This window comes from Amphiura filiformis, chromosome 5 (assembly GCF_039555335.1).
Source record: "Amphiura filiformis chromosome 5, Afil_fr2py, whole genome shotgun sequence".
Lineage (NCBI taxonomy): Eukaryota > Metazoa > Echinodermata > Ophiuroidea > Amphilepidida > Amphiuridae > Amphiura > Amphiura filiformis.
The window spans coordinates 22770320-22794929 of NC_092632.1; the positions used below are offsets into that span (position 1 = coordinate 22770320).

Genomic DNA, 24610 nt, shown 5'->3' on the forward strand with positions numbered 1-24610 from the left:
GTAGATTAGGCCGGTATTTTTTGGTTGATATTTTCACATATACTGGTATAGGAGGGATTTTAATGTCACATTTTGTTTTAAGCGGTCTCTCAGCTGTAACCTCGTGTATTGGTAAGTATGACAGTAGAAATAGAAGTGTGATAGATAGAGATTTGTATGGCCGGTATAACGGCGGGTCACGTACCGGTACGGTAGTAGTATTTACGGTATGTCAGTATATCAATGTGTATACCGTAGTGTACTAATGCGGCGGGGCGATTGCATGTAAACCGTGCAACAGTCGGTATTTCTTTACAACAGTCTCTCATCTTGTTTCGACCCGTTGTCTTCATGTTTTCGATCGGTCTCCATGATTCCGGCAATCGATATACGTTTATTCAGGCAGTGAACAGGCAGTGATTTGACTTGTCACTTGACAAGCTTCCCAGTTGGATCCAGAGTTGGATGCATTATGGGGGGCTATTACGGTATATTTTTGAATACCGGGTGTGAATATTGACCTGGATGTTTAGAGTGTGGCCCCAGATGGGGAAATATTTATATTAGGCCTATATTCTTTACTTTTTTCTCTTTCATTTGACACCACTCGCATCATGACTCGGGGTTAATACATGTACCTCGGGTCATACCTTCCGACATTTCGCAATAATGTTCATTTAGACCAAAAGGCGAGTCAGTCTGAATTTAGTGACATTTAAATACAGCATGATAATCATGATACAGTGTAGTGTTTCTGTTAATGATATTCATGTACGATAATAAATTGATATCAAATGAGATGAGATATGAGAGCTTTTCTCAGGAACATATTGAGTTCCAAATTTGAGTTCCAAATTGTTGTATTTCCGAAGATATCATCCAAAAACTGTCAAATAAGTCTCAAACGTGGTATAGCCTAGGTCTACCACAGTGAGGACTTATTCAACAGTTTTGAAACCGATTTGAAACGCCAATGATATGTTTTTGAGAAAAATACAAGCTTTCATCTAATACCAAAATCTGCATTTTGATGGGGCAAAGTGGGGGGATGAGGCTCTCAATCAGGTTACCCACCTTTAAGGGGTACTACACCCCTGCCCAATTTTGTGCCTATTTTTGCATTTTCCTCAAAATTACCGGTATAGCACATTTGTGACAAGTAAGATATGTATATTGTAGGGGCAAGGACTATATAGTACAACTATTGCACTAGGAATTTTATTAACAGCACAGACAAAAGTTGCAGAGTTACAGTCAAAAATGAGGGAAAAATCAATATTTGATCAATAAATCAATAACTACTTGCCTTGAGTTGCTGAATTTTCAATGCAGTAGTTGTAGTCCTTGCCCATAATATACATATATATATATCTTATTTGTCAGCACTCACCAATGCGCTATATTTTTTTGAGAAAAGTGCAAAAAATAGGTACAAAATTGGCCAGGGGTGTAGTACCCCCTTAAGGTAGGAGGAGTGATTGGGTTTGGGTGAAATATTGCCTGAGACTGTCCAAGCAGTGGCTATCTAGACATTTTCATTTGGGGAAACATAATAATTGAGGGGCAGGCATCGTTCATGCTGTTTGGGTTTGTAAGAGCATCAAGTTCAGTCAACACCCTCGTCGGGGGTGAGGAGTGAGTCTTGGGATCTGCTTGGAATATGTCCCCGGAGGCATAGATTTCTTTTTGACATGAGGGGATGGGTTTGGAAAAATTGTCTTGAAGTATAGTGAATCCAGCACCTTTTGGTGACAAAAGAAGTTTATATTACACATATGACAAAAATGTTTGGCATATTGAAGCTAAACTAGTGACATATGGTACAACAGTGGTATGGTAATAGGTATAGTATACAGTACGGCACACAGTTGTATGAAATAAAAGATTCTAACTTTGTAATTTTTGTATTCCATTATAATTCACTGTTAAATGAAATTCACTGTTGGTTGTTGAGTCTGAGAACAGAAAAACCCTTTTACTGATATATTTTAAAAAACAACATGATTTTAGCTTCTTTAGCCTAAGAGTCCGGCTTTAGCCTAAGAGTCCGGCTATTACCGGTATATTTTTGAATACCGGGTGTGAACATTGACCTGGATGTTTAGAGTGTGGCCCCAGATGGGGAAATATTTATATTAGGCCTATATTCTTTACTTTTTTCTCTTTCATTTGACACCACTCGCATCATGACTCGGGGGTTAATACATGTACCTCGGGTCATACCTTCGACATTTCGCAATAATGTTCATTTAGACCAAAAGGCGAGTCAGTCTGAATTTAGTGACATTTAAATACAGCATGATAATCATGATACAGTGTAGTGTTTCTGTTAATGATATTCATGTACGATAATAAATTGATATCAAATGAGATGAGATATGAGAGCTTTTCTCAGGAACATATTGAGTTCCAAATTTGAGTTCCAAATTGTTGTATTTCGAAGATATCATCCAAAACTGTCAAATAAGTCTCAAACGTGGTATAGCCTAGGTCTACCACAGTGAGGACTTATTCAACAGTTTTGAAACCGATTTGAAACGCCAATGATATGTTTTTGAGAAAAATACGAGCTTTCATCTAATACCAAAATCTGCATTTTTGATGGGGCAAAGTGGGGGGATGAGGCTCTCAATCAGGTTACCCACCTTTAAGGGGGTACTACACCCCTGCCCAATTTTGTGCCTATTTTTGCATTTTTCCTCAAAAATTACCGGTATAGCACATTTGTGACAAGTAAGATATGTATATTGTAGGGGCAAGGACTATATAGTACAACTATTGCACTAGGAATTTTATTAACAGCACAGACAAAAGTTGCAGAGTTACAGTCAAAAATGAGGGAAAAATCAATATTTGATCAATAAATCAATAACTACTTGCCTTGAGTTGCTGAATTTTCAATGCAGTAGTTGTAGTCCTTGCCCATAATATACATATATATATATCTTATTTGTCAGCACTCACCAATGCGCTATATTTTTTGAGAAAAGTGCAAAAATAGGTACAAAATTGGCCAGGGGTGTAGTACCCCCTTAAGGTAGGAGGAGTGATTGGGTTTGGGTGAAATATTGCCTGAGACTGTCCAAGCAGTGGCTATCTAGACATTTTCATTTGGGGGAAACATAATAATTGAGGGGGCAGGCATCGTTCATGCTGTTTGGGTTTGTAAGAGCATCAAGTTCAGTCAACACCCCTCTTCGTCGGGGTGAGGAGTGAGTCTTGGGATCTGCTTGGAATATGTCCCCGGAGGCATAGATTTCTTTTTGACATGAGGGGATGGGTTTGGAAAAATTGTCTTGAAGTATAGTGAATCCAGCACCTTTTGGCGACAAAAGAAGTTTATATTACACATATGACAAAAATGTTTGGCATATTGAAGCTAAACTAGTGACATATGGTACAACAGTGGTATGGTAATAGGTATAGTATACAGTACGGTACACAGTTGTATGAAATAAAAGATTCTAACTTTGTAATTTTTGTATTCCATTATAATTCACTGTTAAATGAAATTCACTGTTGGTTGTTGAGTCTGAGAACAGAAAAACCCTTTTACTGATATATTTTAAAAAACAACATGATTTTAGCTTCTTTAGCCTAAGAGTCCGAAGTTTTCCGTTTTACAGAAAATGGAAAAAAATCACGGAATCAGAGGTACAATACGGAAAATGGCATTTTTGTATGATGTGACAAAAATTGTTAAAAGATAAGAGAAATAAAAGTTAAAAACAATCATGAGTTGTGTGTGTCAATTTTGGCCCCAGCCCCCCCCCACATATGTGGGGCTTATGTTATCATTCAGATGGTTGCCTGCCTGGTTGTTTGTTTGGCTGAGTGTCTGCCTGTCCTGGCGGAAGCAAAATTTTCATTAATCCACTCTGCAGCTCCAACGCAATAACTGATCAACTTTAAACTTGGTACAGTGATTGGATATGGTGGCCTGATGTGCTGTATAGTTTTGTGTCATGTTATTTGCATATTATGAATATTGATGAGCTTATTTGCATATTTTGCCTACATTTTCATCAATCCACTCTGCAGCTGAAACGCAATAACTGATCAACTTCAAACTTGGTACAGTGATTGGATATGGTGGCCTTATGTGCTGTATACTTATGTGTCTTGTTATTTGCATATTTTTTATGAATATTAATGAGCTTATTTGCATAGTTTGCCTACATTTTCATTAAATCACTCTGCAGCTTAAATGCAATAATCGATTACCTTCAGCTTCAAACTTGGTAAATAGTTTATGGTGGCTTGATGTGCTGCATAGTTTTGTGTCATGTAATTTGCATATTTCTGAATATAAATGAACTTATTTGCATCAGGGGTGTCTATTCTTCCAGAAAATTGAAATTATTCCCTCCCCCTACCGCGCTGTGTCACATCCGTCCCCAGATTCTTCCCCAAAGGAGATCCCAAAAAATGGACCCAAAAGGGAAAATTTTAGGCTGGTTCCTATCTACATGTACTTTTCCTTATTTTTCTTGTTCCCTCCCTTCCCTGCATGAATATAGGTGTGTTATCAGACCCAGAAACTTCTTTAAATACAACTGTTAGGCTAAGTTGTGAGTTGTTCTATTCTGTCTTCCCTAAAAACATCAAATTCATTCCTAGATGGTACAGTTTGGACACTGAACCATTGAATCTAAGGACTAATGGTTCAAAGGGAAGACAGGCTGGCAAACACCTCTACATGTAGGCTCTTTATTATTTTCAGAGCAAGCTGTGATTTATTATTTATTTACAGGGGCGTGAAAGTTCACCTTTTTTGTTTTGATTTTCAGCTTTTTTTGTACTAGTATACTTGCTCTGTACAAAAATATAGGACCTTCCCAAATCATGTGCAGCTTTTTGCTTGGTGTTTTTAGCTTTTTGCTAACTGTTTTCATCATTTTCAGCTCTTTTATAATGAATCACATGCCCCTGATTTATAAAGCCTTAGAATTAAAATTCTTCTGCAGCAGAGTTCGGAGATTGCCACTGAACTATTGCATCTAGGCCTAGGGAAGGATAATCAAGGATTTGGTTCTGAAGCTGAGGTATAAAAGAGAAGACAAACTTGGACAATAGAGTTGTTAACTAAATGATGGGTCTGTCTTCCCTTAGAATCCCAAATGCTTCCCTCGATTTTGTATGAAATATGTAAAGCAGAGCTCCCTTAATCTTTGTGTGCATTATTACCTATAGTATGACCACTAGTCACTATTGCCCAGGCAGGGAAGAATTACTGACCCAACTTTTTCCCTGTTTTATGCTTAAGTAGCTTTAAGTCCACGGTTTCCCTCAAAATAATTATTTTTGGGATGGGAATGGGTAAAAGCCAAGGGGCCACTACATGTATGTTAATGCTATGTACCCATTATAATTCTTCCCTAAATAACACTTGATGAATTCACCAACCTTGTAATGTAGAGCAGTCACTGCCAGCCAGTGACCATCTATTTCATTCCAAAAATAGCCATAAAACATAATAATACATGTTCCAGTTATACATTTTCCCCCAAATTAGTTCATTTTATTTATTTTTAATCTTCCTTGAATCCTGTTGACTTTCTTCTGTTTTTCCCCTCTATTTTTTTGTTTTTCAACATGCAAAATTCTTCCCCAAAGGGGTAAAATTATTCCCTCCCCTTTGGGGGCGATTAACGGAAGAATAGACGCCCCTGATTTGCATATTGCATATTATTTGTATTTATTCTAGTTATGATAAAAACTGTTTAATAATACTGAAAGGTATATTATCAAGGCATAACCCCCCTATATCGCTCCAAACATCATAACAGTTGGTCTATCATTGTGAGATTATTCCAATCGGAGCATATTGATCGCGATATTGAACACTTTATTGTGATATTAAAATCATTGTTTATACATTTTAAGCTTTATTCATTTAACACAGATTTACAAATTTTACAACACGGATTACAACACGGAAAATGGATTTTAGAAAATGGTAAACTTGGGACTCTACTTGAGCCCCACAATGTATTTGGTTGTACTGGTTTCTGGTGTACAGTTTATAAATTGTGTACAGTATTTTAAATTACATTTAGTGAAAATTGATTTTATGCAATTCTGACTCATGATTTTGCATGACCACATCACAGTTCAGTATTGACATGCCATTAATAATGTTTCTGACATGGTCACTTGCTGGATAAATTTTTTGAAAATTTGATGTTTAGAATTTGCAGTTTGCATTGAATATAAATTGCATGTAAAATGCTGCATATATTGTTAGAACTTTGGTGATGATATTGTATCAATACTTCAGGCTTGAGTTACATGAGTCATCTGACAGAAAACATGTTTGCCTAACCTAATTTCTGCCCATTCACCTCCCCTTTCTCCTATCCCCAACAGAAAGGGTTCCAAATAAAACTGTGAATTTCAGGGGGTGGGCAAAATCAACCAATTTTGCGCAAAATTACCACAAAAAGTGGAAATTTACGTAATTTGAGGGGTTTTGCCTCGAAAGTGGGGGGAGGGCAAGAAAAATATTTTTGGGGGGGGGGATTTCCCCCAATAGTGCCGCCACTGGGAATGAAGAGGAGAAGATATACAATTATTGTAGACTTGAATCATTAAAAGGAAAATGGTCATTGGCATCATTACACAGAGCTCAATATTTATAATCATCATCAGGATTCCTTTTTAGTACAATTTACATCCCTGGATTTACATGCACATGCATTTACATTATGAATGAAATTGAGCTTCCAATATAGCAGACTTGAATCAAGTCTACACTTTCATTACACATTGGTGATTTCTATGGCCCTAGTCAAAGCCTGTATTGACTGACTGTTTGGATGACATCACTGCCAACCAATGAATGCTGTTAATAAATGGAGCGGGCTTCCCTTGCCTTAGATGATAGCTAGCTCCACGTGGAGCTTTGGCCTGTTTAATAATAGTATGCACATCTCTGTCAGTCAGTGCGTATGCAGTGTGTGACACACTGCGCTGTGTATTGGCTTGCTTGCTTGCTTGTGCAGCTTTGTACCTGGTTGTACAGGTAGGAGTAGCAGCTACTTGAATATCTGGATTTGTCACGATTCCGTTTGTTTGATAAATTTTGGCTTGTAAATTTCTTGCAGGCAGGTAAGTTATGTTCCGTAGTTTATGTACAAATTTATTTTAACTCTAATAATTATATCTGTGTGGCTTTTTAGTCAAGCCTGGAGCCTGAAGCTCATAAGTGTTAAGATTTGATGTTGATGAAGTGGAAAAATTAGAATTCTGTAATTTGACGCATGTGCTCCAGATTTGTAGGTGAAAAAGTGGGATGACAGCAAATGGATTTTGTCACGTTGTATGTTAAAAAGCCGAGATTTGATATTGATGTAATCATTATGCTGGATAACATTGTAATTTGAAGTATAATTTGTTCGATGGTGGTTTAAATGTTTTAAAGCCTTCCTCTCCCCCCCCCCCCTCCCCCCCAAAAAATATAAAGATATACATGTACATTGGAATGGATATCTGATATCTGCAGCAACATGTCTGTAATTGTAAAGGAAATTCGACAGAAATTGAGAATTTCAATTCGTGTGAGACAAGTCTGACATGAAGTACGATTGTGAATTGCCTCAGAGAGTTCACTTGGTTACAAATCTTGGTCTAATTAAAGGCTTTGCGCTTTGCATCCTTGTTTCATATTATTTTGAGATTGTCAGGAAGTTTCAAACTAGACTTTAATCAAATCTACCAAGCATGCACTTTCCTTAGTAAGTTGGTCAATGTACTTCTCTCCAGTTTCATAGTGCATGGTCAGCTCTCAGTCACACATGCACCCCTTCCCTCTCTCACCCCCCCCTCCAAACAGAAAACAGGCATGCGCATTTGTCAAATGTATATTAAGAATTGCTTTGGATCCAAATCATCCAATCCATCTTGGTGTGATCAGTCTCTTACTTTTAAAATCGGTATCATCAAAATCTGAGCTTGTGGTTTTTTTAGTAATTTTTGGTTCCAGTTTTACAAGTTCAGAGAGTATACAGTACTTGCTGTACACATGTACATTATGTAAATTTGAATATCAATGAACAAAATATGGTATTAATTTTTAGCTGGTGTGAATTTTCAGCTATTATGTGAGAGCCACATTTTGACAAAATGTAAGAGTATTTTAAATTTCAACCATTATTCAGGTCAGGTCAACAAAATTTGAAAATGGGCTGTTGCATCCAAACCAATTATTCATGGTCGAATTCACTTGACTTTTCTAACACCTTGACTGTGTGCCCTAAAGCTGCCGATAATACTAACTAGGAAGTTCAGTGGAGTCAGATGGAAAATATGTAAACAATTGGTTGGATCTGTTTATATAATTGGAAAGATATTTTATGTGACTGAATCAGGACCATTCATTTGTCCAAAAAGATGTAAATTTGGAGATATCATCACTTAATGACCAAAAAAATGGCTTCGGATGGGTAAGCTACCGGTAGTCAGTATTTATTTTATAAAAGGGGTCATTTGGTGTATTTCTCTCTAAATCAGGTATTCAATTAAATTAATTTTGTTGACTATATTGAGATTTCTAAGAGTTCTACAACTTCTTGTCTACAAGTAGGCTTACATTTAGGGGGTTAAAGTCCCAAACCACAGGTGTTTCATCTTCACTTGACCAACATCCATGACCAAATGTTAACAATTTTCCCCCTTTTTTATGTTGTTAGATGTCAGTTGTCAGCTGAAGAGACAATTAGCTCATGTTTTTTGGGGCATCCTCACATGTGTAAAACACTAAAAAAAATTAACTAATTATAATTTTGTACTTAAAACACTGTTGAATCTGAAGTATGCTATTTATATTAAATAAAATCAAAACTATAATTGCTTAGATTGTAGGCTCAGCAATAACAAGACACAACAACACTCACCCAGAAATAATAATTATTTCATTTTCAAACAGAATCACTATACACACAAGTTTGCAATTCAAATTAATTGTGTTGGCAAATTTAATCTTGCAGGCATGCTTTTTCTTAATTTAATAAATATCTAATATCTACTCTCTCTGTGGATGAAAATGTTTACCATTACTGACAGTTGATCAATAAATATATATTTTGTTATCCTAATTATTTTTCTATATTTGGAATCTTGGTCAAGGCTGGTTCAAACAGAGTTGATGTTGTTTTTTAAAAGCATGAATTACTTTTATCTGAATAAGCAACAACAATCATGTCATCTGCTTATTGCGAGGTACCTGGGAGCAGTACACAAAAGCTTTTGTCACCATTCAAATTGTTTGTTTGGTGCTTCCAAGGAATGAAGAAAAACAAGCGAATCGAATGAAAACATGGTCTATGTTATGAAGATATTAGTGTAAACATCATTTCACCAATACATTTGGGGAGAATTTTGTTACATACACAATATACTGCAAATTATGTGGATATTTTACCTGCAACCTCAAGACTTGGTGATATCGTATCAATGCATTTTCCCACATACACCTGGAATAGGCGCCTATTGTCTACACCTAATTGCGACATAATTCCAGTTGCCCACCCCCACACACCCAAGAAGCAAATAACCATAGGCACTGAACATGCTGAAGGCAAGAAGTTTGGGTGCTCTGGATGCCTTTGAATTGGTGCCCTCTCCCATGTGTATTTGTGGACACATTCTATTGGTTCCCTAGTTCATTGGCTTTAGCCAAATTTGTTGGCTGCCTTGAAAAAACCAAAATTAACTTTTTACCTTGCACCCCCCACCCCCACAAAGACACCCACACACAAGGCAAAACATCAAGTTAAAAGACATCAAGGTTGTATCAATGCAGGAGGGAACTTTTGAAGACCAACAGTAGTAATCCGTAGAGAGACTACATAAATGCTTCAGGAACCACAAATACTGAATTCCACACTTAAGGTGGTATTGGAGGCATTTTGGAAGTGCTCTGTTCATGTTTTAAACATATTAATTGAGTAGGGCAGAGAACACTGATCAATATGCCTTTTGTTTGGAGCTAATCGGATATACGGTTTTCATAATACATACATTTTAAATTTCTTTGTATTGTATTGTTTTTATCAATAATCAATACAGTTAATGAGCTAATATGACTTGAAAGTGCTCATTAATATGTAATTTTTGCCAATATTTTGCTAAAATTCAATGCATAAATGTTCATAACATTTTTATTTCATAGAATATTGGCTTCAAACTTGGTCAAAGTGTTCCCAATGACTTCCAGATAATTTATGCATAATTAATGAGCTAGCCGCCCTAATTTGCATAATTAATTAGCATTTATGCAAATTAGCTCATTAATTATGCAAATATGCTAATGAGGGGGCGGCTTCACTATATAATACATTAGAACATATTAGAAACACTTTGACCAAGTTTCAGGGCAAAAGTATGTAAAATAAAAGTACCATGAACATTTATGCATTGGTTTTTAGCAAAATATTGGCAAAAATTACATATTAATGAGCCTTTACAGTCCTTTTAGCTCATTAACTATATTGATTATTGACAAAAACAATAGGATACAAAGAAAATATAATTTGATGTATTATGGAAACTGTATGTCCGATTTGCTTCAAACAAAAGGCACATTGATCAGTGTACTTTACCCTACTCAATTAATCTGTTTAAAACATGCTTAAAGCATTTCCTAATTTCTAGAAAATGACTCCATTACCACCTTAAATTTTTGCCCTGTAGAATTTTGACTAAATAATGTGGTCTGTGGATATAATTGTTGTTCGATATTCAGATATTTGTTCATTCCAAGCATTACTCATTGTGGCTTCTGAATGTGGTTTCAATTTTATCTGAATCATCTCTTGTATGTGATGTTTTAAGAAATCTGAACAACGATAAAGTGCTTTGGATCCAAAATGTCAATCAATTCAATCACCATGGAAACATGATGGTTCATTCTACGGTCATCCATTCTATTAAATTTATTTATAGAAAGAATCCTCCTGATATTTATAGTTTTGAAAACATGTGTGCAAATGTTGCATATGATGGAGGCATATGTTTGAAATTCCAGTATTTCATAATAAATGGAGTATGTCGGGATACAGGTGTAATGTGCATGACTAGTTGTACTGTAGTCTACTGATATAAAGTTGGATGCAGACTCCAGATCGCAGCGTGATGTGATCTGATTAGAAGTTGAATTTTGTTCAACTTTTTCGCATCCTGCTGCGATATCGCAGCTGTGCACGCTTGTGATTTGCTGCTGGAAGATCAAGGTCAGCAGAATAAAAGGAGATGCAGTCCCCACATGCTAAAAAACATTGCATCATCAATGAAATTGAAATGTACATTTTAATTTCATTGTGCGATGCTGCAATGTTTTAAAAGCATCGCATCACGCTGCAATGTGGAGTTTGAATGGGACAATTTTTCGATTGTGACAGCCAGCACTGATGTATGTTTTAAGCTTTAATACTCACATAATAAGGCATGGATTTTGGTCACTTCTCATTGAAAAATTAGAGGGGGCGTTTATTACAGACAATACAGTATTAAGCGAAGACTTGGAACACTTGAAACTCTGCGCCAAACTGTGGACTCGCTTGAACTTTTACAATCCAACAGAGACCTGGGTCACCTGACCTTATACCAGCAACACGCTGGTGGGGGAAAGAGCAGAGGATGTTGAGGTGTCCATGGTTGGTGTGTGTCCACTGTTTATAATGATGTGAACCGTATTACAGTATTCTGGTCAATATCCTCAGTTGCAGGCATGTGGTGCACACACTTTCTGGTCAAAGGCAGGGATATTCAGGTATTGTGGGTATAAAGACCAGATGATGGAAGATGTTTCAAACGACCAAGGTTAATGATGGTATGGTAGATAAATGACAATATGGTAATGATTATGAATTAATCAAAATTGGTTAAAAAAAAGATGTGCAAGGTTATTCACAGGTCATATATAAATTATAATTATCAACGTTATCAATTGAAGGCATAGTGCACACAGTTATAAAATTTTTATGAATGGGTAAAAGGCCCAGAGATATTTGAGAGAATTGATTCTGATCAAGGGCAATACGCTATTGTGGGGTAAGATCAGTCTTCTATATGATGGAAGATGTTTCAAATTCCCAAGGTTAATGAGAGTAATCATGGTATAATAGATAAATGATAAATTGATAGTAATGATCAATGAGTTGGTTAAAAAAAGATATAAGGCAAGGTTATCCATAGGTCATATTTGACCAATTATGGATGTAGAATAGACAAGATAAGATGACCATACTTGGCTTGAAATTACTGGCAATTGTAGGTACGCAATCATGATCATTGGTCAAGGATGATATGGATTGCTGTAATTCTGTGACCACAAATTGACCATTGACTAGTGTATTCACAAATTTGAGCAGTATTAAATGAATACCATATGCTGGTGGTTGCAGTTGTTACAATGGTCAATTTCATTTCAATTTTCAGGTTATTGACCTCAACAACTGGTACTGAATAGTTGAAAAGTTGATATTTTTGCACTGCATTTTGTAAAAATATGGGAAATTAAAAATGCAAGTAACCATTTATTTAGGCCTAAATGCAAGTCTAGAATGCAAAATTTGCAAAATTAACTAAGCAAAATTTTATTTAAGCAAGCAGATCTGTTTGGAATGGTTGCAGTGCTCACAAAAAGGAATCCAACAAATATGTCCACTTTTCGGTGGCATTTTAGTTGATGAAATTGAAGATGGGATGTGCCCCTCTCCTTAAGAGTGATATCCTGGTTTGTTATAATGCAGAGAAAATATGCTAATTATGGATGGTTCACAGTTGTCACTTTTTTTTTCATGTGAATGTTAATAATTGTGTGTAGGCTATGACATTGCCTAGAATTTGGGCAAGAAATTTGGTAAAAATTTGAATTTTTTAAAGTCATTTTATCATAGTTTCTGAAATCCAATTCTAGTTCCTTCCCTCATTATTTGTGCTGATGGCTGTGCCAAAACATGAGCAAAGGAAACCTTTCATCATGAACTCCCATCAAAGCTGTTGTTGAAATCCTGGAATTGGTAGTGATGGCCAATTTACATTCCAGAAAGGGACTGCCTCCAAAAATGATTCTACCAGCACAACACTGCATTTATGTATGTCACAGCTGTGATGTGTGGATATGTATACATTATTTTGATTATTTTGTGAGGAATACTGTCATCTAATATAAACAATTTGCTAGATTTAAATTTATAACATCGTGCCAAGTCCAGGCTGTCAGAAACACATCTAGCAGTTTTGGTCCCTCAAAATGTCCAGGAAACTTCTCCCAGGGAAAGTTTGGTATTTGGAGGGTAATGTGGTTTCCATAAAGGAAATTATAATGCTTAATTCCAGTTCCTCATATTAACTGAAAAATAAAACCCAGTCTTTTAGGGATATTATTCAGTATTTGGTACATGATGTAGTAGGATATACTCATAGAGCTGTAAATATACAGGTCTATAGCTCTTTGGATATACAGCTCGCTCTGTGGATATATGTTTCGTCATTTGACATTGAAGGTGAATGAAATGATGTATCTTAATCTTGGAGAGCAATTTCATTTTTGCTCTTATTTGCATCTTCACAGATGTTGGACCCCAGATAAGTTGTGACTATCGTCCTACATGTAGGATATGATGCCAAATTTTGGTTGATCCTTCATGTAATTATTATGTGTAAGCTAATTAATCCTACCCTAAGCCTAATCCTAACCCTGATCTTAACCATAATTTTGTGTAAAATTACATGAAGGAATATTAAATCCAAAGTGGTATTTTGCAACTGCCAACTGTGGTAGTTTGCACAGAACATACAAACCATCCCTGATTGTGTCCATCCCACATTCCATGCCAACCCTGCATCCTATTCCTAACCATGAACCTGAATCTGAGATGGTAGATTTCCCTGGGCTGGTATTGCTAGTCATATTCTAGCCAGGTCAGAGGAGTTGTTGAGCTGTAGTTGACCCCAAAGTTTATTTGGAGTTCTGGCCTCCAATATCCAGTTTGTGATGCAGCTTTTGTGTTTCTTTGTCATCATGTTTGTCACCAAAGGCATAGACATGGGAGCTTGTATCTAGGGTTCCAATTTCAAGTTCATTTGTCTCTGGTGGTGATGAAAGTGGATTGATGAAAGTGGATTGAAGTTGAACAAAATTTGTCCAATCATGGCCAAATTTGGAAAGTAATTCAATGCATATTTTGTTACAGACAATGTAAATTTGATATTATTTGAGGCATTTTCCAATTGTTATAGGTGACCTGACCAAGACCATGAACTACATTGTATAGGTATTTCAGGTGCTTTTTAGTTTCTGTCAGACTTTCCTATGTATTGTCAAAATACTATAGGTGAGGATGTGTATTGAGTTGTATTTACTTGACCTCATGAAAGATCTGAATGGCATTTCTAACCTGCAAACACACAAATCGCCTGTTTATTATGTGATTAGGTCAAAGAAAATGTATTCAAAGATATCGTTAGACTTGTGTGATGTTGAGCGCCGAACTTGGAGATGGTTCCTTATATGTGTAGTTGGTTCCTGCACATGATGGAGAATCATGTGTACAAACAGTGTAGAGTACTGATGGGGTGCTTATACTTATAGGGCATGGGCGGTTAAATGAATGAATAGTACTTCCAGCAAAAAGAAATAGGCTTTATTGGATTTGTAAAAAATGGCATTACACCATTTTCCTAATTAGTATTTAGTTTCACTAGATGAAAAGCTGGCTGGCTGACCCAAATTACCTGGGACTATATTAAGTGGCATTTATCCAATAAATGGCCTTGCTCTTCTTTCGCTGACCCATTTGATTCAAGCGCAACCAAATTTTTCTCAATTTGATGTTTTCATTTATGCCTTTCGTGAGCCACTAATCAATGGATGCCGTGCTCTTAGCAGTGTCAGTAACACGGTAACAGCCTTTTTAAAAAGAGAGCTTTCCGTAAAATTCCCATAGGTCAGGGAAAATTACCAGTCGCTGTGCACTTTATTCTTTATTTTGAGTACGCAGGGCGAACTCGCTCTAAGATAGCACACCTGGTGTGTGTAGTAAAAGCTCTTCAGACATGCTTGAAATCACACTGGTAGGAAAAGAGCAACCAAGAAAATTACATTATCGGATATACCAAAAGGACTTTCAAGGGCTCAGCTGTCCAGGTAATGTATTGTAAACTATATGCTGAAAAGATTATGCTGTATTTAATTTCTGAAATGTAATATTAATAGTTCACTCATAATTTTCCCATGATACTCTTAGAGCATTATTCTTAGAACATAATCGCTATGCAATACTTGGGTAAGACTTTATTTTGATAAGGTAAACGAGTCTACTGTGTGACAGCAATGCATCGTGGGCCGACAGTGAAGCATCGTGGGAACCCCTCGATGCCAGGGCACGACCTATTTGCTTGATAACAAGAAGTGGAATCGGAGAAACTTGGTGGGATACTGAAGCTGTGGGTCTTGTTTGTTTGCAAAGTGTAAATATCTGTCAGCTAATTTGTGCTGCTGGAGTGTAGGAGCAAATAGGAAATATATATAAATGTGATAGGTGATTGCTACTGTACATGTCTTCATCAATTCAAGATTGGTTAAATCAAACATAAATGTGTTTTATTTGATTGGAATTATTTGCTTTAAACATTCTGGTTAGGTAAGTGTGTATATTTGCATTGGGATAGGACTATAGGAGCAGAATAGGTTTGCGGGGTTTACATTTTAAATTGTCCAAAGGTCAGCCAAGAAAGAAAACTGTGGTGATCACCATATTTATATACTTGATGTAGCAAGAGTTGAGGTGGAGAAATAATGTGACTAAATGTATAAAACTTACATGTATTGACTCTGTAAATTGAACACACTGTTTGCAGTTGCATAAATAAACATTCTTTTTTTACATAGGACCTACCTATGTAACATGTAGGCCTATGCCTTGAACACTAACTGGTATGGCATAGGAGGAAGTTAGAGAAATTTGTTTATGATACATTTTCTAAAAGTGATTATTATCATTTTCCAAGGAACTTTGGTAAGTAACCATAAGTATTATGTTTTGTCTTAACAGCATTCTTATCACCAATCCTTTAGAATGAATTTTGACCTAAATAGTACCATTTCATTGAACAATTTTTTTCGTTATTCCAGAAATTTTCCACCCCCCCCCCCATGACGAAGTTAAATTTAACAAAAAATGTGGGCTTTTCATCATGGGTGATTTCGCAAAATTATATACTGATTTCCAGAGTCACCAATAATATAACAGTGGGATTTCGCAGCCAAAAATTCAGGGTGTACATTTGGTAATTGGGATACATTTACACCAAAAAGCTATCAGAATTTATATTCCCAATTTTGTGCATTCCGATGTAGTTTCAACATTTCATGATGGGAATTCCCAATATTGAGGGGAAAGGTTTGGGGGTATGTAGACAATTTGGAATCAAGGTGCATGTAGACAGAAAAAACTGGTCTGATTGAGGACTTCCAATTTGTGATGCTTCCACATCAGATTACTTGATTGTATCATCTTACATTGGTTTCAACAAGACCCCAGAACAAGACTTAACTTTCAAGTATGAAATTTAATCATGAATTACGAAGAACAAGCGGTAACCTATTGCTTCCAGTTTGCATGCCTGCAACTGTTGGTGATAAAAAGGAACTTCTAAGCAGCTGAGGAGCATGCTTGTGCGTTGGTCTCGCCTATTAGACAATTTGCCTTTGGGCATACTTCTTTTGCATTAGGTCTGTAAAGTGAAATCATTCAAATCATCCTACAAGATATCTTCATATCCCTATGGTTGAAACTTCTTTTCCTGACCATGGAAGCTATTCCATATTCTGACATACAATTTCTACCTATATTTAGAAGAATCCATCTGTAAGAATCTGTTTGATTTTCATTCTTCTATAGTTTCTAGGCAAAACAACCTCTGAATTGTTCTTTGGAAATTATCAGCGTGTATGGTGTAACATAGATTTTGCTGGGATCAATGTTGATTTTGTAACCAACTTAGTGATAATTCATCAATTTGATCAGCTTTTTGAACAAGAATCAGGTGTCACTTCAGAGCCTTATCGGATCTCTAGAGTGGTATGATCTAAGACCCGAGTAATCAGATGTGTTGTAAGACCTTTATACAATGGTTCTCATCAACGTGCGATGAAATTGAATCCCAGTTTGCTTCCGTTAGTGGTCTGATGAAAAATTGATTACAAAATCTTGCTGAATTAAGGAGATTTCCGGCATCTTGAATTCAGTATGTAAATATTAAGAATTTAATTAAACAAAGACACCTGAAACCCGAAGTGCTTGCATGCATATTTGCGTCCAATCATAATTGGTTGGACTCATCACTGGTCATCAATGGACCTTACTTTAGGACAGCTGAATGCAAGTGCTTGTGACTCATTAATTACACAACAATGACACTGAAACTGAAAGCATTTGGTAAAATTTGAAAGAAGAAAAATGACCTAAAAATCAGTGACTAAATTAATGTAGGATTTGATAGCTTTTTGTACACTGTGGTAAAATCTAGATAATTTTTACCACAGAAAATTCATAAAAAGTTGTTAATATGGATGGTTTCTACTGGAGGGAGACAAGGAGAAGCATCTGAGCCTGTCATACATCTGTTAAATCTGCTTCTTGGCTCTTTGGTACAATGTATTACAATTCTGCAAATCAAAAGTTCTGAGGCGATGAAAAAAAATGAAACCCTATGGGCCCATCTGACCCAAATTTTAACAAATTGCCAAAAACCAATCCAATTTCTAAAATGTCAGAAAACTTATTTTGTTCTGTAATTCCGACTCATACTTGACAAATCTTAACCATCTTAAATTATGAATCAAAGTAATATAACACTTATAATGAGGTCTATAAATTCATGCATACATATCTATAGACTTGGCTCTTGTTAGCAAGGTATTAAAAATGGCCCAATCCAATTTATACATGCATTCACCATTGCCCGTGCCGATTAGACGGCGGGCATTTGCATGGGATGATAAAGATCACTAGTCATTAAATAAATTGTAATAGAACTAAACATACCATAACACAGCTGTGAGTGTCAGAGATGCGTTGATAAAATGTCGGACGGACAGAGGCCCCGCTGGCTGTGGGGGTAAATGAATATGGAAAGGAGTTTAATTTGCTAGTCTTGATCAACATAACAATTAATTACTGTGTCGTGTCCCCTTTTTAACTTATGGTTGATATAATTTAATAAGGTACCTTTTATTTCTTGATTTGATTACTAAATTGGAAGAGGACTTTTTGTACCAAAATATACATAAAATTATTATAACTTGCTACACATCATTACATTTGGTTTCTTTCATTTTGAAAGCAAAATGGGTATCATTGGAATGGGGATCAAATGAAACTTCATTGTGTAAAAATGTATGTTTTAAAATGAATGGTCACCTGTCTCTAGATGTGTGAATAGACAAAAACATTTTTTTGATAACAATAAAGTTTTTTTTTCTATCTGAATATATATACTTAATTGCCAAGATAGTGTACAGAGTATGCAAAAGCTGTCTTAGAACTTTTCAAAAAAAAGAGTGTTCATACAATGAATATTACACATGAAAGCTTGAAATGTAAATCTGATATATAAATTAATAATCTTATAACTTGATAAATATCGTGTACATGCACACATATAACCAAATAAGTAAGCTTTTACCAGCCGGGGTCAGGTTAATAACTGATAATATTAGATTCATTAAATAGGACAAGCTTGAAATTACTGCTCATTGTGGATCATGTCATCAGGATTGTTGCAAAATAGAAATCATTACTGTGCTTAAAGTGTGTTATGTGATCATGTTGCCATGGAAACTTGTGATTCATATAATTTAATGTTTTTGTTTAAAAAGTGATAATTAAACATAATTCATGTTCAAACATGCAAATCATATCTACTGGTAGGTTTAGTTAGATTTTAGGGACATATGTACCATGAAATCATGTATTACGTGTAATATAAGTGGTACAAATTCAGCAATTTTATTCCGTGCACATACTTACAATGTATGATAAATGCAAATGAGCAGTATAGCATCAAATTGATATAGTTTGTAAATAGAGAAATGTATTTAGCACCTTATGTATAGTTTTCCTATCTGCTTAATTTTGGATTCAAAGTTATGTTTTCTACAGAAAGGATATTAATTGTGAACCAGAGGCCTGGGTTTGGTATACATGTAGCTCCATTTTCGTTGTCAGAAATACAGGACGGATATCAGCACGTCACAAATAGATAACAGCAGTGCGTACATCATCCTCATATTGCAGCATACCATGTATTCACTGTGTTGTGGGTGTATTCATCACAGTAGACCTGTAGCGTATGTTTAGCAAGTCCTACTGTGTAGACCCTAATAATTATTTTGAGTGTTTATCGTGCCCTACTTGCACATGTACATGTACGTTTAAGAAAATACCACTAGTATAATGTGCGGTATATTAAATGTACATCAAAACTAGTTGAGATACCTCTTCGAGAGTTGTGGAACCATTGTTCTCTCGGTACGGGATGTTCCATCTATCACACTAACCCATTTCACACAATCACACCTCTATCAAAGGAAATTGAGGGCCTTTCGGTTCCAGTCAATTTGTCTAATTTGCCTTTTTTGTTTGTAATTATTGGAAGATCCCCCTAATAACAAAAATTATATTTTTGGAATTGTTTCACAAACTGTTATTTTAATATCTTATGGCATGATTTCCCCATTGAGTGCAAGAGTAAGTAAGCTACGTACCCTTCATGTCAGAGTGCATGAGAAGCAGCTAATGTGATGAAGTGAGCTAGCATGACCGACATCATGCCAACCAATCAAGAGAATCATAATATATTTTTGAACGCTGTATGGTCATTTTAAGTAGGACTAGGGTTCATCCTCCATACTGTTATCTATCAGACAAGACAGATTGGATTTCCTCAACTGTCTAACAGCCATGACAGGTGGATCCATAGTACCTATATTACCACACTATTTCAGCTCTTTATTCTCCCAATTTCGCTCCAAGAGGTCTGTGTATGATGTGCCGCTGATGATATTTGAACCGGACCAGAGTTGGATCTGCGAATGACTGTTGCCCAGTGTCGGACATGGTGGTTGGTACATCTTTTGATTCAATTCTGTTTATTTGATAAAAGTAAGGTCTTTGTGTGTAGTGCATTACCCTCACAGTGCTCCTGGGTGAGTGTTGTTGATGTTCACAAAATCACGTGCCACAGTATTGTTGTAGAACATCTTTTGAGCTAATTCTGTTCAATTTGTTCAGAATATCTCTGTGTAGTGCATTTACCCATATGTTCACAACATCTTTTTGAGCTATTTATGTTTGTTTTGTACAGAATTGGATGTCTGTATAAGTGTATATAAGTGTTGTGCATTTACCCTCTGTGGTACTGATGAATAATGATGATACATACACATGTAGCTCTTTTTATGAGGTATAAATTCTGTTAAATTTGCTTGAAATTAAGTCTATATGTATAAATGCATAAACTCTCAGTGATACACAGATTGAGTATCAATGTGAAATCGTGTGCAGACATCTTGCATCATGGTTGCTCCTCTTGCATCCTAGCCTGGCTCTCATCTTCATTATCACTTACCCAGGGGCTAAGGTGTCCATTTCTGAGATGAGTTGGCCTGATGAGGTAGGAGGACTGTGTGTGGATATGGTGGATTGTGTAGAGCTTCTGGTGTTTTCATTCGGATAATGAGATGCTTGTGTGTTGTGTTCCTTCAGGGGAGTGTTAAAAGGTTTCGGTTAGCAAAAGGGTTGGGATGTAGGGGGATACAAGATGATGTATCAGAGACTATGTCATGTAATTACATGTAATTGAATTGTGTACATAGACAATAACTGAAGTGGCTAGAATGGAACATGGTGTATTTATCATTAGCTTAGTGCATTTATCATTAGCACAATAGCACTATTATAGCAGTACAATTAAAAGGTACCCAGTGCAAAATTAGATGAAAAAGTATAGTTAGTGTAATTCAATGGTGTGATAATTTCATCTCAGTAGATTTAACTTGATTCATACATGACTTGATCATTACTGGCACAGCCATGTTCCAGCTTTTTGAAAAGGTCACTACATTGAAAAAAAACACATTATACTGTTACTGTATGATCAATTTACATGTAGCTAACTCTTTTACTTCTGACAAGAAGTTTCAAACACAAGCTGGGATCTTATGGAAATCTGTGATGTATTATGGTTGGAACTTCTGTCAAAAATCATATTGTGGGTTAATATTTTCAGCATGTTTTATAATTATACATATGGATTTAAATTCTGTATTGATATATAATATAGTAGCTTGTTAAAAGGCTACTTGGGTATGGCCACTATGGGGTATGCTCATTAAAATAGACATTAGAACAAAACAGGTTGGTTGCATTTGAACTTCAAGCTAAATTGCCAGTGTTCATGCTGTTTCATTCAGATGGTTGCAGGTGCATGTACAAGTTTATAGCAAAGAGAATGACCTTTGGTTTGAGGGGAAAAGGACAAGAAAAGTGTACATTTTCAGAGAAATTCTGTAATTTTAACTGATGTTAGGAAATAATAGAAACTGACCGACTTGACACATCTGCAGCAGTGCAGCCAAATCATTGATTAGTGTTTCTAGAAGGAGGTGCATACTGGTTTTAATTCATTCAATAGTCATTACTTTTATTTGCAATAATATTTATTATTAATTAAGACAAAATAGCTAGCCTGGTCAAGGTTTATCAATAATTGAATGAAGTCTTCTGATCAATCAATTTTCTATTTTCAACACAAACCTTGTTTGAAAGTAGACTTTGGTTTATTTCCATCCAGGATCTGTGGTATTATCCAAGGTTTTGCAAAAATTGATAGGCCTAAAGCTGCTCTCCTAATTTCATTGAATTGCTACATGAACGCATGTAGATGCAAACCTATTCCAAAGTGGGTCAGTAGCTTCAGATGACATTGATTACCATTTGACTTGTTTTTGTTTCTCTTATTAACTATTGATCACACCACACAATGTATGACATTCAGAGAGTTCATTTAGCATGTCAATCAATGAGTAAACGTAGAGAGTGCAGAAAGTATAGTAATTAAAAGTGAACATTGATCAGTTCATTACGTACTTGCAAATTTGATAACGAGACATTTTTTTGAATTTTGGAAATTGTGTGAGTTCTTTATTTCGCAGAATTTACAGAAGTGTAAAGTAAAATAAAATTACTGTTTTGTGTGTTGTTATTTTGGCACCTACACACCATTCACGAAAATAACATTGTATGTAACCGTTAGTTCAAAATTATTTAATTTTATAACAGAAATTTCCAGTGCATGGACTATATCGTTTAACATCCGGGCATTAATCCTAACTGACAAATATAAGTGGTGCAAAATTGGGCAGATATTTAATTCTGCATAGAGCCAAGCCAATCATATTTACAAGCTTTGAAATGAAAATTTTCATCTGAAGTAAGAAATTATGGGAAGAGTCATATCATATTCGTAAATAGATTAAAAATTATTCATGGTGAAACATTTCTTATTGTTACAGTTTACACAATGACTAAAGTCTGAACATGGTCTGACCAATGCTTTAAAAAAATAATATGTTTTCTTGGTCAAGGTCAGCCTTTCTTGGTCAAGGTTAGCCTTCGCTTAATTTAGTTTTCGAACAGTGGCATACAATGCAATTATATATACACACAGTTTGTATTTGTAGAGCAAACTGAGAATAAAGAAAATAAACAAGCCATGTGTGATCAATGGAGAAATGTAATTAAGCATGAACGTGCCATCAAGATACAGTTTCTCCTATTAAGGTTAAGGTTAGAGTTATCAAATGGATTTGAAGGTGCTCACCAGTCACCAAGTGTTTTTCCTTTACAAAATGTGTCATAATTGCAGGTAATTTTAACATAATATATTTTCATGTAACTTGAGTCACTTGACATTTAGGTGAATGCTTGTAAAAGTGCTCCGAGGGACTGTGAAATTTGCAACTTGGGTGCATTAACTCACCAATGTGTTTGGCAGTGTTGAAAAATGTTGGGTTTTCCATTGGGACATGATTAAAAGATAATACTAATTGAACCTTATAATTGTTAAGACAGCCCTGGTGTTTAGGGGATGTGTGTCTCTGCGTGCATAGTTAAAAAACACTGCTCCAAAACCTGTAACTAAAGTGCTGAAACGTAAGCATCAATTTACTGCTATCTACTGCTGATAGCAATGTCATCTATGCACATTATGCATTCACTGTAGGAGGATTTTAGCTTAAATAAATTACTACTCTGCGCTAGCTACTGCTACAGTTCATGTTAGGATCAAATGCAGGGATTCAATGTGAAAATTATATCCCATATTAATTTCCCAATGGTATTCAGAGACTAGACTGTCTCTGTGGATGTGGAGGTGTTTTATTGGGCCCTAAATTAAAATCATTAAAGATGATATTCATGGACATCAAATCATTTTAATGTGCAATTGTGCATTCAAAAAAAAGTATCACACCACACAGCCATCCCAAATTGAACCTTTACAAAGTACATGCATTATAAGCAAACTTAATTTTTATCATTCCAAAAACTGTAAATAAAAAATTGAAATATGCAAGTATACCATGCAGTGGTGAAGAATAAATTGTCCCCTAATTTGTATTGACAACTTGACATTGAATCCATTGATGCAATTTCTACTACGTAACTAATCAGGTCATAGAATTGTTTCCTAAATAGCAGACTAAAAGCGGGACTAAACGCATAATTGCAAAAATTTTATGAATTCTTGCAAAGTGTTAGATTGTAAAATTGATAGATTATATATGGTATTTAGCCAGTTTTAATTTGGAGAATGGTTAAATTGCAAGTTACATACATATTGAAACTCATGAAGAAAAGTTGCTGCAAAAATAAGATTGTTTTACCCATAACACTTGAACCTTAACACTGAAAGCAGTCCATATGATAATGAAAATAAAGACTTGAGCTACCCTCTTCTTTTGTGTATTGTGTTTCAGGTATCTCTTGGTGCCATTTCAATTTCATATACCGTATTTAATTGTTGCTATACCCTATCAATCTAATCATGCTATGCTAATGCATAATTGTGTAAACCTTTGTTAATTTTGTTTCCATAGTAAAACGCCTACATGGCGGCATTTATTGTGTTCTACAAAAAGGACATGTTGATGGATGATTTGCATTGACAATTTGTAATTCATAGATTTCATAGTATTAGTAGCAACTGGAACTGTACCATTGTCATGACCAGACCTCGAACTAAGCTCTAGTGCATTGCAATTTGCACTCCAAAATTTGCTTAAGTTTCAAAGTGGGTGCAAAATTTCTGATGCAATTTACAAGCATGCTAATACTCCGATACATGTGTCCAATCAACATAGCACCTGAACTTCATAAGTTGGGGTACAATTTGATGACATGGTCATATTGTTGTAAAAGTTTTTTTCAGGCTTGGTCATGACCAAGGTGTCCCAAGCTATAGTTTGTCCAGTAGAACAAAACCTGCACCAAAATGCATGGATCTTACCCAAATGGCAAAGGTCATATTGCCGACTTTTTGTAGAACATACCTCTAAGAGATC

At 35.6% G+C, this 24610-nt stretch overlaps 1 protein-coding gene across 1 annotated transcript in view; it reads left to right on the plus strand.

Annotated features, from left to right (window-relative positions):
- The window catches only part of LOC140152072 (uncharacterized), a 53191-nt gene continuing 28581 nt past the window's right edge, over positions 1-24610 (plus strand). The window contains exon 1 of the mRNA XM_072174371.1: positions 1-111. The gene's annotated coding sequence lies outside the window, so the exon portion shown is untranslated. The remainder of the gene's footprint in view (positions 112-24610) is intronic.